The sequence below is a fragment of the Cervus elaphus genome, chromosome 28 (assembly GCF_910594005.1).
Source record: "Cervus elaphus chromosome 28, mCerEla1.1, whole genome shotgun sequence".
Taxonomy (NCBI): Eukaryota; Metazoa; Chordata; class Mammalia; order Artiodactyla; family Cervidae; genus Cervus; species Cervus elaphus.
This window is the reverse complement of record NC_057842.1, coordinates 59,894,735-59,914,625: the sequence shown is the minus strand read 5'-3', so window position 1 is coordinate 59,914,625 and position 19,891 is coordinate 59,894,735.

The following is a 19,891-nucleotide window of genomic DNA, read 5'->3' as shown; positions in this document are numbered from 1 at the left end:
ATCACATTTCCAATAGTAATGCTTTGCTAAAATTAAATGATCATGTAATGATGATTAAACATCTAGATCTGTCTCCAATAAAGAAATGAGGAATGACCTAATTACTGTAGTTTGCCAGTGAAAACCTATTCATTTATCATTTCACTGAGCATTACAACCAGAATTTTACAAAAAGAGCATTTTCAATCTATAATTTCCCTCTCTCACAAACTGAGGTTTCTGTTGAGCAGACATGAGGGATTTAGCTGACATTCGCTGAGGAGAGCCCTCCAGCCTTCATCAGAAAGTGCCCAGGGAAACCAAGATAGATTTACACCCATCAGGTCTTAGGGACTATTGCCCCCAAAAATCTGAGACCAGGAATCAGTTCTCCCTCCATTGTGTTTCTTATGTAGATTTATTTCTCATATAAATTCACTTTCTTATTGGTTTTGATACCACAGGTAGGATCAGAAAGACTTTATTGAGAAGATTTTGAGAGTCAGTTGAGACCATTTTTTTTCCTTCCCTGCTGCAAGAAGCTAGAAGTAAGTTTATAAGAAGAAATAACATTTTTATTTGAAGATACAGGAGGAAATATTGTACGTATTTAATATATCCTGGGATCATTCCCTAAACTCCACATGTAGGTGCTAAAGTTAGGCAGTCTAGTTTGACTTATTTTAGTGATGTTTCCTTAACTTCTCTGGTCTCACTATTCTTAAGGTGAGTAAATCTTGATGACAAAATGTTTCCCGGTAAAGTCAATAATGAAATATCCTGAAATTAACTACATGGTTTTGGGACTCTCTAAACCCCTATTTCTCTTCCATTGCTTTTGCAACGCCTTAACTGATGCTATTTCATGAGCTGCCATAAGGAATGGGGACAACTGTGAAGTCCGTATCACATGTCATACCAAACCAAAGGGCAAGAGAGTTCTCCGTGTAAGTTAGCAGAAAACAGAAGACGCAGGGAAGAAAGCATGTTACTAGTGACTTGGCAGTGATTCACTCTGCGAATTATCTAGTTGCCACCTTTCAGTCCACGTTTCCAGCATTTCTCTGCAACTTACCTCTCACGATTCCCCCATGGGCATCCTGAACTCCAGGTCTGTACTTTTTGATGGGGAACATAGTTTGATACAGGGAATATTTTGTGTGTGTGTGTGTGTGTCGGGGAGGTCGAGCCTTTTATTTGCTTCTTAGAAACTTTTTGACCTCAGACAATTTTTAACCTTTTCAAGTCTTATTTGTCCAGCCAGACTTTCATTTATTTTTATTGCTTACATTTTCAATTGAAGTATAGTTGATTTACAGTGTAGTGTTAATTTCAGGTGCACATTACACACACACACACACCCCTGTATATCTATATATACATACATACATATATATGTATGATGTAGGGGATTTTGGTGCCTCTTTATCCTCCTGTTCCTCATCCTGGTTGAAAACCATTGCTCTAGCCATGCCACATTTTTTGGATACTCTGAACATTGGCCTCCTTATGAATCTGTTTTACGTGCAGTTTCCTTATTGATAGTGATCTCCCCACACTTCTCCGCTCCACTTCCTCTGAGATGCCACACATATTTCAAGAATTAGCTCAAGCACTGTCATCTTTTGAAGACTTCACTGCCTTCCTCTGTCCTCCCACTGTACATTCAAATGTCTTCCTTTCAGGGCATGGGATATGTTGGGTTAGGGTTATTTACTTCCACACCTGCCTCCCCCATCAGGATGGGAGCACCCCGGTAGCAGACAGTGGCTTATTCATCTCTGTGTCCCATCACCTAGTGAAGCCTGGGAAAACATAGGTTCACAATAAATGTTTGCTGAAAGTATTGTAAATCTGAAGGTCATAGATGAAAATTCTGGCAGGTATGGTTGAGAAAAGAGTTTTTAAAAGATTATGGGCCTAAGCTGTATGCTCTCAAGGGAGCACTGTTCCACATGGGGCATCTTGGACAGCAAGGACAAGCTTCTTGGGTAGAAGTGAAGAACAATGAGAGAAGGAGTAGCTTTTTGACAACAAATATCAATTATTTTGAATTTTTTTTCTTAGAGTCATCCTGAACACATCTTCTCATCCCCTTTTTATGCATTCATCTACCATAAAGTGAATTTGTATAAAATGAGGTCACTGCCTCTGGCCATCAGGTTTATGATTGCTTACTGCCATCTCACACAGAATGATGAAATCCAAGAAATTCACTCTTTTCTTGATCCTTTCCAATCTCCAGTTCTACATCAAGCTCCTATAAGCAATCCAAGTGATCTGATGGGAGACTCTTCTTGCTGGCCTTTATGTACCTTGAATGCTTAAGGATCTTATGGTGAGAAAAATGACTCTGGAAGCTATTGAGATAGAGCCATACATCATTCATTCAATGGGACAAAACACTGCCTAAGTCAGGGGAATGATGTGCATTTAGTATATTAGTGGGAAGATGTTTTTAGAGGGCAGGAGCTGGGCTAGGCTTCCCTCGTGGCCCAGATAGTATAGAGTCTGCCTCCAAAGCAGGAGACTCCAGTTCAATCCCTGGGTCAGGAAGATCCCCTGGAGAAGGGAGTGCAAACCACTCTGGTATTCTTGCCTGGAGAATCCTATGGACAGAGGAGCCTGGCAGGTTACAGTCCATGGGGTTGCAAAGAGTCGGACATGACTGAGTGACTCACACACACACACGAGATCCGTGGTGGGGTCTGAATCTGGTTTCTTACATACTGGTTGCATCTCAGATATTTTGGATTTAAACTCTCCAAAGATCTGAGTCACCAAACCAAGTTTCTTTAAACTTTTTTCTCCCCGGTGCAGAATTGAGTGCTCTGCTGTGAGCTGCACTCTTAATCCTGATTTCCTTCCTAATTGCACAAGTGGCTGAGCTCATACAATGCCATATTTCTGTTCATTTGCATTTATACAATATGCTTCACTGTGTGCTTCAAATGCACCATTTGAATGTCAAGTCCTGTCTCCATCTTCAGCTTTTTATAATGGCTGGGCCCACGAGTAAGGCAAGTCTGAGAGAGCTGCTATAATCTCAATATGAAACTGTCTTCTTACAATTGGCCAATATTCAGCTGACTTCCGAGGTGATGCTGAGCAGTAATTCAAATGGAAGAACACAGCAATAAGTAGAGGGAAAGAACACCCAAGGTGATCATTTAGAAATCTTTTTCAGGTCAGAATAAAAGAACATGGGATTTGTTTTATTTTTATTCCAAACACCATATAATCAAAAGGGTCTCAGGCTCCTAGGGAGTTCAATACATGGGGTTGCCTTATGAAACTGTTGAACAAAACCTGAAAGAATTTTGGCTTGCGTTTCCTTCCTAACCCATATACTTGTTTTCAAATAAAATGAAAGGGTCTCTCTGGTCAAATAATATAATTTCACCAAATGCTATAACTTCAGTTTCTAAAGAAGACCTGTTGATCAAATATAAAACACATTTGAGGTGGCAAAACCTATTCCACAATGTGATCTAACATACTCATCACATCATGAATTTTCAGCGTGTTTTCCTCACTGCTGTTGTTCAGTTGCTAAGTTGGGTCCAGCTCTTCGCGACTCCATGGACTGTAGCACATCAGGCTCCTCAGCACAGTATCTTGGACTTTGCGCAAAATTCACGTCCATAGAGTCAGTGCTGCTATCTACCCATCTCATCCGCTGCAGCCCCCTCTTTCTTTTGCCTTAGATCTTTCCCAGCATCAGGGTCTTTTCCAATGAATAGGCTCAGATGGTAAAGAATCTGCCTGCAATACAGGAGAACTGGGTTCAATCCTTGGGTAGTGAAGAGACCCTGGAGAAGGGAATGGCTACTCACTCCAGTATTCTTGCCTGGAGGATTCCATGGACAGAGGGGCCCAGTGGGCTATGGTCCATGGGGTCACAAAGAGTCGGACGCGACTGAAATGACTGAACACATGTGCATAAAGGTACCAGTGGTGATGCTGCTCTGTAGTACTTCAGCTGGTATCAAAATCTTGTACTTTTGGGCGGGGTGGTGATTCACAAGTGGGATTTATTAATCTGTACTCACCTGAAGTTATAAACCCAGCCTTTAATTTATGGAAACTGCCAGCACATCTTAGCAGCCTGCTTTTGACTTATTAGCCTGTCTTCTTTCTAATGGCAGTTGTCACCAAACCATTTTTGGTGTTTTGTAAGTCCAAAAATTAATTTCCATATCCTTAAATGGGTTTACGAATCCTAATATAGATTTACATGTCCTGAAACAGATTTTCAAATCATGCCAATAAATCCTAAATAAAAATGCTTGATTTACAAAGCTCGATGTTGCACCTGGGTTTCCAGGAAGTGATTATAAATCAGGAGTTGAGAGCACCCTGGCAGGGCGAGCCCACGCACTCTTTGGGAAGTCCAGACTTCCCCACCAAATCACACAGGCCTGATTTACAGGCAGCAACCCGGCCCGAGCTGGCCAAGTCTCCACTAGTTCTGACATGCCAGTGCTGGTGAGGGAAAAGGGTCACGTCCCCCAGGCTGGTAAAACAGTCACTAATCAGGCTGGAGACAGCAAACCATTCATCTTCTTTGTCAGAAATGGGAAGTGGCATTCGGACCATCGAGACTCCTGGTTCTACCTGAGGCATACAGCAGAGACACACGCAGACGTTCGGAGGGATGTTGGTCACTGTTAACATGGATACTGTGCTTCACAGCCCAGCGCCAAGCCCAGAGTCAAGAGTGTGTGCCCTTCCTCAGGTGAGGCTGAGGACGGGCATCTGGATTCTGTCCCTCTGCCTCCACCATCATGGGGCTGAAGATGTCTGGCCTCCATGAGTGTGTGCACCAAACTGGGGGGAATGGGTCTTCTAGGCAGTGGGATGAGGGTGGGCAGGAGATGGGCAAATTGCATTCCTACTTTGTTTACTTCTGGGCTATTAAGATAGTTTTCGCAGTGAATAGTTATTGATTTCATAAAGGAAAAGGCAAGGGCTTTCATCAGGAATACAAAGGAAACAGGAGTTTTGTTTCACTTGCTCTTTAGTAAGTACCTCAAGTAGATCATCACGCAGAGCCCCTTCATGAGCCAGCGTTCCGCGCCATTCTTCCTAGCCGCCGCTTCATATATATACAGCTGACGGGAGTCCTTCCATAGAATGTTTTCTTATTTACTCATCCAGTTGCCTGTGAACCAGGCAAGGCAGCCGTGTGGGCATAGAAAATGAAGCTCTCAGAGGATAAAAAGCTTGCTTCCCCCAAAAGACTATGTAAGTGGCAGAGACGATATTTGGACCCGCTTTGGATATTTGGACAGTTTGCAGACTGGTGCTCTCTGCACGACACCACGCGTCCTGGCCCACATACAGAGGCCTTCCCAGGCAGAGGACAGAGGAGCAGTCTGTCTGCGCTGGTCTGATGAGCCTCACTGCTAGTTAACCCTGTGTTTGCCACCATCTGTGATTTCACTGAAGCTTTGTCTATAATGGTCTTCTCTGAAAAACTAGGGACTATTAAATTCTCTTCTTCTTCCTCGGTCTCTCTCTTCTACCATTGCATTGAGTCAAACTGTGCCCTTCAACAATTCTGCACAATTCCCTCAAAAGTCAGCTCAAACACCAGTTCCCCTCCCCTACCCTTTTTTTTTGGTTTCTTTTTTAAATAAAACTTTCCTAACCACTATACCTCAGACTGCTCCTTCAAATGGCCCTAATAGTGATTGTTTCTTCATCTGGCAGATAATTACATACCTTCCCACCTGATCCCTTTCATTTTTGGTGAGAAAAGACTCTGGATTTAAAATGGGAACTCTGGATTTACGTTCTGGCTCCGTTCCTTGCTGGAAATAAAGACCACGAGTCTCGGCTTGTTCAAATGAGAATATATTTTAACTTACCTTCTATTGAATACAGCGGTTATAATGCCCAAATGAGATAAGATGGGAGAAAATGTTTCACAGACTGTAAATGCTATCTATGTAAATCATATAAACTAGGTAACCTACTAACATAGTTCCACAGTTGGGTATCTGAAAACTTTCAAAGTGCACAGGGCAATGATGTTTACATAGTGAGCTCAGCGGGGTGCTCTGTGGTGACCTAGATGGGTGGGGTAGGGTGGGAGGTCCAATAAGAAGGGGATATATATATAAATATTTATAGACATATATACATACATATAGCTGGAGAATAGTTTTGAGAGGCCCCTTGGACTGCAGGGAGATCAAGCCAGCCAATTCTAAAGGAAATCAACCCTGAATATTCATTGGAAGGACTGATGCTGAGCTGGAAAGACTGAAGGCAAAAGGAGAAGGGGGCAGCCGAGGATCAGATAGTGAGACAGCACTGCTGACCCAATGGACATGAATCTGAGCAAGCTCCAGGAGAGAGTGAAGGACGGAGGAGCCTGGCATGCTGCAGTCCATGGGCCACAAAGAGTCAAACATGACTTAGCGACTGAACAACAATATAGCTGATGCAGCTGGTTGTGAAACAGAAACTAACACAGCATTGCAAAGCATCTAAATACCCCAGTTAAAAAAAAAGTAATTTCAGTGGTGATATGGACGGCTCAGTGGTAAAGAATCTGCCTGCGACGCAGGAGGCAGGGGTTTGAGCCCTGGGTTGGGCAGATCCCCGGAGAAAGAAATGGCAGTTCTCTTCAGTATTCTTGCCTGGGAAATCCCAAGAACAGAGGAGCCTGGAGGCTATAGTCAAAGAGCTGGAAATGACTCAGCGACCAAGTAACGACAGAAACAACAAATGTAACAGTTACACAGCATATAAATTTGCATTAAGGAAAATTTGAAGTAAAGTAATGTAAAATAGTAATAATTTTTACATGCAAATTTTGATATAAGGGGAGTCTTCCAACTTGAAACATAGTTGCCAAAATCACACAATTTCAAAGCTGTTGAGCTGAGTAAATTATAAACTGTGTATATGATACTGTTACTTTTCAATATTAAGGAGTTGGTAAAGAGATACACTGCTCACTCTTTGTCAGAATGATGTGAACCATGCCTTTGTTCCACACGTTGAAACGTGTTGGTTTAATTTCATTTTATTGTAATGAAACAATATAAAGAGCCAATAGCAAGGTTATTCAAGCTTTCATTAAGCAGCATGTTAGTGTTAGGGTTGTGAATCTCCCTCCTTCCTTTTTACCTTACAAAGTAGTAACCTTGTAATATACTTTAGGTAGGAGAAAATACCATTTTACTGTTACGGTTTAGTAGAAATAACCCTGGGAAATATTACAGATAATCTGAAATAAGCTAATAAGGAAGAGCCAAGCAAGCTTTCTTTCCAATTCTTTAGAGCTGTCAAATATCCACTCTGAAATAATGGGGGAAAAATTGCTCAGATTGTGGGGATGTGGCTGTATGATAAACATCACTGTAATGGGCCCCTACACTACGTCTGCATGGTGGAATTTGCTCTGTGAAGGAAAACTTCTATTTACATTTATTCCTATCAGGAAGTTAGTCCTAAATTTTGCAAGTTTTGAAATGTCTTTTCAGAAAAATCTCTCTTGCATAATCATCTGGCTATCTTTCAATCAATGTGGTGAAGATTATGGCTCCTAAAGACTGACCACTGAGTACTAAACTATAAGTGAGACTGTGACCTTTAAAATGTCGTCTCTAATTTCTAAGATCTTTCCCTTTCCACATCTAGATGATCAACTTCTTGAAAGCAAGAAGTAGTCTATTTCATATTCTTTGGACTTCCTCAGTACCTAGTAAAAAACCCACATACAATAGATATTTTGGAATAATCAATTGAAAATATGCACCACTGCTGTGCACAGACTGGTTTAGAGTCTAATAAGAATTTCACCCCATGGATGATTTTAAAAGATTATTTCAGTAAATGGGGTGCTTTGTTCACAATAAGTCCACTGGTTTGTACCTGGGCTTAGAGCTAAGATGTGATTTGAGGAGGCCTGCTGATTACTAAATGATTGTTTAAATCTTTTCTTGTTGTCAGAAGCCCTTTACTGAACACCACAGCATGCTAAAGAGATGCTCTCCAGTCTAAACAAATAAATCAGATAATCCTAACATAATATAGAATCTATGGACTTAATGAAAACCTTAACAGGGAAGATGTGCGATAAAAAATATTTATGTGCATCACTTAATCCAATGAAAGGAAAAAAGAGCTACAGGCCTGCAGCCTGCCCATACACAAACAACTCCATCTGTCCTTACCTCCCTTCATCCTGTCTGTGTTAGGATCACTGAATTGACAAACACATACCAGCATTAATTCAAGGTAGATATAAAGTTTCTAACAATATTAGGGATTTAGAAAAACCAGTAGAACTAATGAAGAGGATATGTGTCTTCTTTATGAAAATAAAGTCCAAAGTGTTGTAAACTTGGATGAAAAAACTTACATCTGTAATTTCACTAATCTTTAAGTAAAATTTTACACTTCTATTTGTTATGAATGTAGACAAGAAATCACTATAGTAATAAGTAGCATTTATGACCTCAATGCAAAGTATTTGCATATATTACTGTTGATGCAGATATCTTGAAATGCAAGATATCTGCTTGCTTTGCTTTGACATTATGTTATTAGACAAATCCACTAGATCTTGTTATTAAATGCATTAATAAAGTAGCACATAAGTCACTATATTATAAATTAAAAATGATACATTACAATTTATTTGGTTTCCTTTGTAATCACATTTACTTTATATTATGCACCTAAGAATATTTCTGGGAAGAAATGCAGAAGACTCACAAGACTTTCAAAGGGGCTAAGGTCCAGGAAAGGTTAAGACACCCTGGTTTAATGACAGTCAAAACCACAGCTGGATTGTCTTTATTTGGGAATTAACCGGTCATAAACTTTGAAGTCCAAGAGCCTACCTCAAAGAAAAGAAAAGGTCTCTTTACTGACAACTATTATGATTATAAGAGGGAGAGTGGAGAGGCAATATTTTGTTACTACTATGTATCAGAAATGTCTGCACAAAAAGAGAAAAGAGGTCATAACCATTTGCTCTTTGTGTTTTTTCCCCCACACATCGGTAAAAAGTGCTTTTAACTACATCTCTTTGGACCTTCTCAGCAATAGGTAAATGATCTTTTAAAAAGCCACATAAAATAGAACCATGACCTTAATTCTTTGTGTCTTATGTACAGCATGAGATTTGCCATGTAGCATTATTATATACAGTGATTATGCTCTACAAAAGAGTAATGGCAGGGACAATAATCCCCAAAGTTGCTTTTGTTCATTGAAATGAGTGATATCTGTTGCTTTAAAAAATATTTCCTGATTATAAATGACTATTTCCTTGCCAAGTGCTGACCAGACCCGGCCTTCCTTTTCCAAGCTGACAGAAGGTTTCAGGTTGAAAGGGATTTGGACTTGAAACTGAATTTCTAATCTGACCAGCTCCCCAAATGGGGCTCCTGTTCTTGGCAAAAACGCTCACTGCACACTTCCAGAAAGTCATCAATTATTCAGGGGGACCTTTCAAATGCCTACAGCTTAAATAAGAAAATGTGCCATGACAGAAGGAAGCAAGAATGGGGGTCTTGGGCTGAGTCTCTCCTGCTAAATGGAAACCTCCTGGACCAGGGTTTTGTCCCAGGAAGGCTCTCAACCCAGGAACGCTGTAGACCAGCTGGGTCAAGAGGGGACCTAACACCGTGGGGATTTTAACTCATTTGCCCTGAGGCGGATGATCTGTGATACTGATTTTTCTTGTCTCTCACTCTGTTCCCTGAGAAGCACTACTGAACATCACCTCATTCTTTATGGAAATTGCATTCCTTCAGTTGCAACTTCATGTTTGATGTGGATACAATTCTTTAAAATTCAAAATTTTAGGAAAAAGCTGGACATTAAAAAAAAGTTGACTCACCTCTCCCCACTCATTTCAATAGGCATTGAATATCCTCTATGTGCTTGGCATTATAATAGCTCTTATAGCAGACACAGTGTTTGCTCTAATAAAATTCAGTCTACAATAATGGATTGGGCAAGGGCACAATAATTGTAGGCCTTTGAGTTAAGGGATTCACACCTTCAGAGAAGCAGATTTAGTCCTTCCTTGTATAGAAAGTTTGGTGAGTCCCTATGTCCCCAAATATTACTGTACTCAACAATCTCTGGCCTTTTCATTTATATGATAGAGATAATATCCAACCCACAGTACATTGTTATCACATGTGACTTAAATGATATTCTGTATCAGAAGTGAATAACACCTTTTAGATATGTCAAGGCTGGGGTGATTCTCTAATAGCACAACTCACCTCCTTTTTGCATATGGAACTCAAATGATAAATCACACCAAATCAGGGACGTGTAGGTCACTCCTGGACGAGGATAGCTCAAGCTCAGTCATGTCCAACTCTCTGCAACCCCATGGACTGTAGCCTGCCAGGCTCCTCTGCTCATGGGATTCTCCACGCAAGAATACTGAAGTGGATTGCCATTTCCTACTCCAGGGGATCTTCCTGACCCAAGGATTGAACCTGCATCTCTTGTGTCTCCTGCATTGGCAGGCAGATTCTTTACCACTGCTTCACTCCTGGACAATCCTTGTATTAAATTGATGGTGTAATTAACTTACTACAGGAATTAGGGGGAAGTTAACACAGGGATGTTTTCAAGGAAGAAGTGGATTTTGCCCTGAATCTCAAAAAGCCAATAAGTTTCTAAAGGGCAAAGCAGGGAGGGATGGCTAGGAATGGCTTCTGAAAGAGGAAAGAGCACAGCAAATAAGCCTGTAAAAGCAACAGGGAGCCAACTGGTTTGTATGGAACATGTTTGCGTTACAGAGTAGTGAGGAGATGGACAGAGGAAGGTAGGCTGGGTCATATCGTGTAAGTTTTTCATTTAGGTGGCAAGCAGGGGGAAAAATGGAATGTGTTTTAACTGGGTCAGAGCTGTGCTTTGGAAAACTAGTTTGGTAGCAACATGTAGAATGAACTGTAAGGTGCAAGTAACATTCAAAGAGAGAGGCTGCAAAAGTCCAGCTGGAAAACAGCATAGGAGTTTGGCCAGCTAGTTCAGGGCTTGGTTTTGTAATGCCCGTAAAATATAAAGTTGGATGGTGGCAGTGGAAGGGGGAGGATTTCAAGGGATTTGTAGAAACATGCCCACTGCAACTTGGTACCAGCTTTATAGGAAGCAGGGGACACAATGACGGCATGATTTGGAGGTTTCAAAGCTGGGTGAGAAGATGAGAGATATAATAGAAATCAAGGACTTGGAAGAAGCTGGCCTGTAGGGTGAAAAAGATGGAGTAACTCATGAGAGCAATTTGGAGTATGCTAAATTTAAGTTGTGAGTGAATTTAAGTTTTTAGAAAATATTTCTTTTTTATTTGGTCACACTAGTTCTTAGTTGCAGCACATGAGATCTTCAGTCTCTGTTGCAGCACGCAGGGTCTTTAGTTGTAGCATGTAAACAACCAGTTGCAGTATGTGGGACCTAGTTTCCTGATCAGGGACTGAACCCGGGCCGCCTGCATTGGGAGCTTGGGGTCTTAGCCACTGGATGACTGTGAGTGGAGTGAATGAGTGGAGTAGGTGAATTTAAGTTCTGAGTGGAGGTAACAAGCAGGCTGTTAGTAATTTGGGCACATAGCTAGACAAGAGATAAGGATTCATGTATACTGTACACTGACACATCATTTCAAAGGAGATAATTTTGATACTGTGGAAAGTAAAAATATTCCTAAAAAATAAAGAGAAAGAGAAAGCTAAGGTTAGAATATTAGCAAATACCTACTGTTGGGGTAGGGGTGTTGAGTGGAGGTACCATGGGAGCAGGTGTTAGGAAAGCCTACAAGTGCCTGGCAGGTAATTTCACAGGGAAGGGAGTCTGGGACTAGGGCATTCCCACCCACCGGGTATGAGGTGGGTATAATGGAGCACCAAAGAGGTGAGTCTGCCAGAAGGGGCCACTGGGACTCTGTTTTAATGAGTGAGCCTAGTGTTACCAGACCTTCTGTTTTCAAGAGAAATCATGACTTTGGATTATAATGGGAATCATGGAATTGTAAGACATTAAGTCAGATTTTTAAAAACACTATGCAGAACAAAGAAAACATACATGTCCTATCAGTCCAGACCAAAGGCCATGGAGCTCTCCTTCTGAAGCAGATAGAAACAGAATAGTCATAGATCGAACAGGGGTAGAGCCAAGTTCCCATAGTTCATAGGAATTCATCAATCCCTATGATGCAATAGGAAGTAACAGCTTCAAGTAAACAGGGTTACATCCCCTGGGAAGTCATGTAGGGCAAGACGTGAGAATGGTGCAGAGTCTGATGGGTAGGAGGCAGTGGGTGACTTTCTAGAGAGCCGTTTCAGCAGCAAGGTGAAGTCAGAGGTCAAATGAAAAGAGAGACATGTCCAGGGAGGGGAGAATTCTGAGAAGTTCTGCGGGGTGGATAATCTTACATTGCTATTGCTGAGATGGCAGATGGGAAGTCTTTAGTAGCTGGACCACTGATTAAGAGCCTTTCATGAGGAAAATAAAAAAGACTTTCCAAATTACTACGTTATTATGAGTGAATTAGGACAGCAATTTGATCACTTGGAAAGTGCTCCTCTTTCAATAAATGTAAAATATGGATTCTTGCTGAGATTTCTAAGCTGCTTCATCTAAATTATATGCTGAAGTAGAGAAACAGATGTTAAATATGATTAAAACCAATTACAAGTTCCACAGTACAATACCGCATTTTACTTACATTAGTCTCCCTGTTAGCTTAGGTGCCATCCATTTTGCCTTTATTTCCTGTTCGTAACTCCAGGGTAAGCAACATGGGGGATTTAAGCAGTTCTGACTGGAGCCTGACGGGGAAGTACCAGCTCAGTCAGAATTGCCTTAGCAGATCTAAACATCTAACATAAGGCTGACTGGAGAGAGAGGTTGGGGGTGTAAAGCAGATTACCAAGTTGCTGGCCTGACATCAGTACATGTATCAGAACTGAATTTTGACTCAACACAGGGATAAAAGTTTCTGGATTTTTAAAAATCTGTTTTTAATTTTCAATGGTTAAGTGCTATCTTGAATACTCCATAGGCTGAAGCCCGTGTTTTGTCATTCAGGGACTGAGAACAGATAGTCACTCAAATACCTCAAGAAAAAGCGGGTTCATTGTGAAAAAATTCCGGTTGCCTGGCATGGGCGGCCATCGTGAACGAGGCAGCTCCGCCTGTTAGCCTTGTTGCCCCCGGGTCACGTTCTTGTTTCCGCAGGGTCAACGCGCATGCTCCGATTCCCCCTGCCTCCAAGAGGAGGCGTCTGTGGACCCACATTACAGCGTCCACAGAGCATTTTTCACAGGCCATTCTGGCCATTCTGATGCCCTCTGCTTTATGTTCTTCAGTTCTCATTACTGACTACTTCACTCTTATGATTCTCGCCTTACATTTCCTGAGGAGGCCATTTCATGGATTCTGCTTTTCTTTTTTGGGCCAGACGGTTGGACAGCTTTAGGACTGGCTGGCCTTGAGTCAGGTGACTATCCCTGTTCAGTCACCCTCAGTGGGGATTTGACAGACATCTGATAAAACATGTCTATGCCTTGACCAAGGACTAGACCTGGAAGATTTACTTGAATGGGACTTCAAGTGCACCAATCCTTAATTTATTCTATTCTTGGTTTTTAACACAGGAAAAGCTCTGGAGAAATACCTGTTGAGTAAATGACTGACTGAATGATGGAGTAGATTTGTCTAATGACTTGAAGTGTGTGCACCTGTATGTGTGAGAAAAATGTTCTCACATTTGAGACTAAAGCAAGTCCACATGTATTTTTTAATTATTGCAATTTTAAAATGAAATGAGGAAAAGCTCTTGTGCTGAAGCAGCATCTGCTTAAAAAATAGCTATATCTCTTTTTAGGGCTTTAATGGTAAAACATGTTCTAAATTCTTCTTAATCTCCAATCAGTCATGGGTTGTGTGCTCAATAGCCCACTCCCTCATTCTTTCTGCTCTTTGTGTAAAATAGGGCCAGTAGAGAAATCCAAGTTGATTTAAATATGTATCTTTCTTACAAAATGAGTCAATTAATAGCTTAAAACTCTTGATTTCTTGGGGCTCAAGTCTCATAAGAAACTGATTATCATAACTCATTTTCAGAGTCAATTCTCTCAATTCTAATTAGAATTAGACATTTCTGAGGAATCTTGAATACTTGTAATTCATATGTATCATGAGCTAAGCTTGAGTTATTCATTGACTTGAATTTGGGTATTAAAAAAAATGATCTCTTCTTAGTTTCTGAGTGGATGGAGACCTCAGCCTCCTATTTTCTTACCATCTTCTACCATCTTTCCATTCTATGTTATCACCCAATCCAAAGTGATGGATGTGGTCACAGTGATAGTGTCTTATATTTATTTTATTTTCCTAAAGTCTCATTTACATTAGTTAACATATTATATCATAGAGTGTCACCACTGTGCATATTTATTTGGAATGTAATGCATTCTGGAATAAACCAAAAATTGGTTATCATTTTTCCTTGATGCTATTGGCTCCTCTTCCCTTCATGGTGATTTATAGATATTGAGAACGCACAACCCGAAAGGAAATGCTGCTTTACATCCGGAAGCTATACTTAATGGGATCCAATGATTCCTATTTCATAGAAATAGGCTCCAGTGGTGAGGCATGTACCGCAAATTGCATTCTGACCCTTTAATGTCAAAACAGAGGCTAATATTCCAGATAAGGCCACAGATAGAGAAACCATAGGAAGTCAGGAATGGGTGACAGAACTAGGAACATGGCAGGCCTTGGATCACGCTAATGTTGATTCTGGAGCTTGAGTTTTGAATGGAGTGTTTAGCAAAATAAGGACGTGCGTGTGTGCAAAGTCGCTCAGTTGTGTCTGACTCTGCGACCCTATGGATTGTAGCAACCCAGGCTCCTCTATCCATGAGATTCTCCAGGCAAGAATACTGGTGTGGATTGCCATGCCCTTCTCCAGGGGATCTTCCTGACCCAGGGATCGAACCTGCCTCTCCTGTGTCTCCTGCATTGGCACATGGGTTCTTTACCACTAGCACCACCTGGGAAGCCCAAATTAATGACCAATTCATAAATAATGAAAAGAATGAAAATGAGCATTTGTGAGGAGGCATGGGACAAACAAGCCAGCCAACAGACATTGTGTTCACTTCAACACAGTTGCCAAGCTGGAGATGTGCCACAGTCAGGCAGTAATGAGTATTGAAGTGTAGGGACTGAAATAAAGAATAAGGTTGATGGTATATTGAACACGTCAGCTGACTGCCTTATGGGAAAAGTCTTCAAGACAATCATGCCATCCTCTTTAGAAGTGAGGACCCAGTTCTTCCTCAGTGGGTGCTAAAAGGCTCCTACCTCTCAGATTAGTTCTTCTCAGTTGGGAGTGATATTGCTTTCCAAGGGACATCTGGGAATGTCTGAAGACATTTTTATTAATACTTGTCACAACTGACAGATATTATTGGTACTTAATGGAGAGAGACCAGAGATGCTGCTTAACATTGTATAATAATAGAATAGCACCCTCACCCCCATAACAAAGAATTATCTGACCTAATCTGTCAACAGGCTCAAATTTGAGAAAGTCAATAGAAGAAGTTATTTGTAAAGGATGAAACTCCTGCCTACTGGCCTCATATTACATATTGACCATGCTGATAGCCACTTCCTCCCAGGCTTCTCCATCATCACATTCACATCATCCGCTCCCTTTCGTCCCAAGCCCCCATCATACTTTGGTTGACCTTTGAAAATTGCACCTAAATGAATTATTCTGGAGTTTCTGAATGTTTTGAAAATGTTCTTATCAATAATTCAATTCAATTCAGTTCAACAAACATTTGTTGAGTTTTGCTTATAAGGATTTTGCTGTATTTCCTGTATAAGGGAATTCAGAGGTAAATAAGCCCAAGTCCCTGTCCTATAAGAGATCTTAGCTTACTGTGGGAGCCAGGCATATACATAATTAATTATAATAAAGACAGACTAGAGAAGAGCCCATGATTGAAGAGTAACTTAGATGTCAGGTTGGACCTTCTTGGTTCTAGTGATGTAGGTAGCATTTCCTTATTTCTCCAAGTTTATGGCCTGAGTTTATATGAACCTTGTAAAAGTTTTGTAGTTCACAAGGGTTATACTACCATGGCCTGGCTCCTGTGTTGATGTCTACTTTCTTCACTTACCTCCTCCAGGACACAAGGATTCTGTCCTATGTGGGTTTCCAAGTGTAAATCCACCCAGTTCAAGATTTCTTTGCATTCATTTTTGCAGAATGTACCAATAATTGCAGGTTATTCACGGAGGGATCTCATTGAAAGTATTACTTCACCTGCCCTTTCAGAGTTCCCAGCCCTGCATCCCTTCTCTCTGACTCCCACCTCCCCACCGTGGTGCAGAGCAACACATTCCTTCCATCGTCCCAAGCCTAGCAATTTGTCCTGCACGCAGACCGTTTGTAATCTCACCTTTTACCCTTGTCATTTTCACAAGGTATTTTTTTTTCCAAAGAAATACAATTCCCTTCCTAAGAGAATTTCTGGTGCCAGAAATAACATTTTCTTTACATCTTTACAAAAACATAATCACATTACTTAAATGGAAGAAATAAACTGGAAGATGGGGTCAGCAAAGGCAGTCTAGGGGATGTGAACTTGTAGACATCAGCAGGAGTTAACAGACAGAAGAGAGTGTGTAAGAAAAGAGGCAGTGCAGACAGTCCTGGCAGGGCACAGAGGCTGAAACTGCTCTGTGTTTGGGAAACCAGGGTAGGGCAAGTCCAAGGGGTAGTCATGCTGAATACATGCTTTCATCTGTATTTAGCAAGAAGTCATTAAAGCGTGTTAGGTGTGTGTGTGTTTTGGAAAGAACAGGGATACCATGGTCAGATCTACATTTTAGAAAGTTCACTCTGGATGATGGAGCTACTGCTGCTGCTGCCAAGTTGCTTCAGTCGTGTCCGACTCTGTGCGACCCCATAGACGGCAGCCCACCAGGCTCCCCCGTCCCTGGGATTCTCCAGGCAAGAACACTGGAGTGGGTTGCCATTTCCTTCTCTAATGCATGAAAGTGAAAAGTGAGAGTGAAGTCGCTCAGTCATGTCCGACTCCTAGCGACCCCATGGACTGCAGCCCACCAGGCTCCTCCGTCCATGGGATCTTCCAGGCAAGAGTACCGGAGTGGGGTGCCAGTGCCTTCTCCGGGATGATGGAGCTAATGGTTTAGTTGCTAAGCCATGTTTGACTCTTGTGACCCCATGGACTATAGCCCTCCAGGCTTCTCTGTCCATGGGATTTCCCAGACAAGAACACTGGAGTGGGGTGCCCTTTCCTCCTCCAGGAGATCTTCCTGACTCAGGGATCGAGCCAGTGTCTCCTGCATTGCAGGCAGTGTCCTGCATTGCAGAATTGTTACCACTGCAAAGAATCATTACCAGAGCAAAGGAAAAAGTAGGGGATAGGTGACCCATCAAGGAAAATCATCGCTCTTCAAACAAGAAGCTGCATGGTGCCTGCCATACGTTAAATGTTCGCGTGTGCTGTGCTGTGCTTAGTCACTCGGTCGTGTCCGATTCTTTGCAACCCATGGACTGGAGCCCGCCAGGCCCCTCTGTCATGGGAATCCTCCAGGCAAGAATACTGGTGTGGGGTTGCCATGCCCTTCTCCAGGGGATCTTCCCAACCCAGGGATTGAACCCGGGACTCCCACATTGCAGGTGGATTCTTTACCACTGAGCCACAATTCACACGTTATGATAGCCCAAGCATACTGAAATGCCTGGGAATGGGAGAGAGGAATGGAGAGTGTTTTATTTGTTTTTTCTTTGTAATGTTTTGTCATTTCATGTGCATGCCTTTTCTATAATACAGAGTGGAAGGGAGTATAATTTAGTGTCATAAGATCTAAGTTTGAGCCCCTGATTTGTGAATTTTTCAGTCACTGTGCCCATAGAGTTTTTGTTTTGAGGTATCTCAAGTAGCCATTTGGGTTGAGTATGCCATCTTTAACCAAAAAAAGGCCTCCTCTTAGTAAGTCAGGCAAACAGTGTGGACATATTTTTCTGAAACAGTTCCCTTGAGTGGGTTATCTTCTCTTCTTACTCTTTCCTCCCATTTTATAAGGTCATCTTTGCTTTCTTGACATAGCTGCAGTTCTTGGGTTTTCCCTTGCAGAATTCAAGGTTGAATAAGCCCCAGAACGCTGGATGTTGCAGCTTCCCAAACACCCCCTTTCAATTTCCCCTTGAAAAGTTGCTGCAGGGTATTAACTTTGGAAACCTGAATGGGCAATACTCACTGCTTGACCATGGAAAGGATCTTTATGTAGGTCACTGGAGTATTCTTCTTGGTGATTTTTCTGCTAGTTTCAGCCTCTAAATATCTATGCCCTGTCCTCGTTCTTCTGTATGTTGTTGTTCAGTCGCTCAGTTGTGCCAACTCTCGCCACCCGTGGACTGCAGCATGCCAGGCTTCCCTGTCCTCCACTGCATGGTAACCATACAAAGCTCATTCCTTCATCTTTGTCCTTAATATTTCTCCAGCAGTTGTGATTCCAGGCTCTTGGTGAATTTGTGTTCTTGTGGGTGCTGTGAGAAACTTCTAGAGCGTTTCCTAGAAGGATCCAGACACTCCCACTTCTTCCAGGAACATCATTGCTGTCACTCTGAGTTGGAGTAATCTTAGTGCCCAGGAAGCGAAATTTCAGTGGAAGCACAGTGTTCATTGGAGGAAGTCTTGATTGAACTAGGGCATCCTTAAAGAAAAAAAGAAATAAAACATGGCTTGGAATCAAGAATCATTGGCTGCCTGATAGCTGTGCAAACTTAGGAAAGTTACAATGCTTCCCTAAACGTTAAAGTCCTTGTGTTTTAAGCTACTCTAACTCATGGCAGGATACTTGGGAGAGTTAAATAAGATTGTGTATGTGAAAGGACTTTCTGAAGTTTGTAACAGCATGTAAATTTTAAAAACAATGATTAATTTGTTTATGGCTGCTGGGTCTCTGTTGCTGAGCAGGCTTTTCTCTAGTTGCGGCAAGCAGGGGCTACTCTCTAGCTGTGTGCGGGCTCCTCACTGCGGGGTCTTTTTGCCAAGCACAGGCTGCGGGGTGTGCGGGCTTCAGTGCTTGCTGTTCCTGGGCTCTACAGCTTAGGCTCAGCAGTTGTGGTGCCTGGGCTTAGCATGTGGGATTTTACGAGTCCAGGGATTGAACCCACGTCTCCTGCATTGGCGGGTGGATTCTTTACCACTAAGCCATCAGGGAAGCCCGTGTGTAAATTTTGAAGTCATAATTATTTTACATTACTTGCTGCATGTTGCATTAGCAGTAGACAGAAAAAAGGCCAAATAAATGATGTAAATGTAGATATCTTTCTAACAGTTTTTGGTATGAGGTGAATGGGAGTAAAGAAGAAGGATGCAAGAAAGGAGGAAACACAGTTGGTGGAGATGTAATTATTTTGTACTTCACAATAGATAAAAAAGGGCCTCCTTGACATTTTGGTCGTGTGATAAAAATTGAAATTTATGCCACTAATCTGAGCCAGTATTTCTGTTCAATATGTAACAAAAACACTGCAATGACACAAGTAAGGCTACCTCTTTTTTTTTTCCATTTATTTTTATTAGTTGGAGGCTAATTATTTTACAATATTGTAGTGGTTTTTGTCATACGTAAGGCTACCTCTTGTAGAATTTTTTGGCTTAAAATTGTTGAAACCTGACCAAACATTGTAAGAAACTGTTATTTAGAGATTTTAATTATAAGAACTGAAGAGATAAGCACCTCAACTTTTAGAAGATTAAGTATATCCTAAATTTCACTCACTTCAATTAAACCTGCCTCTCCAGTCCTTCATTGGGACAGTTAACCCAGAGACAATGATGCCTCATCTGCAATGATTTCCTCTATA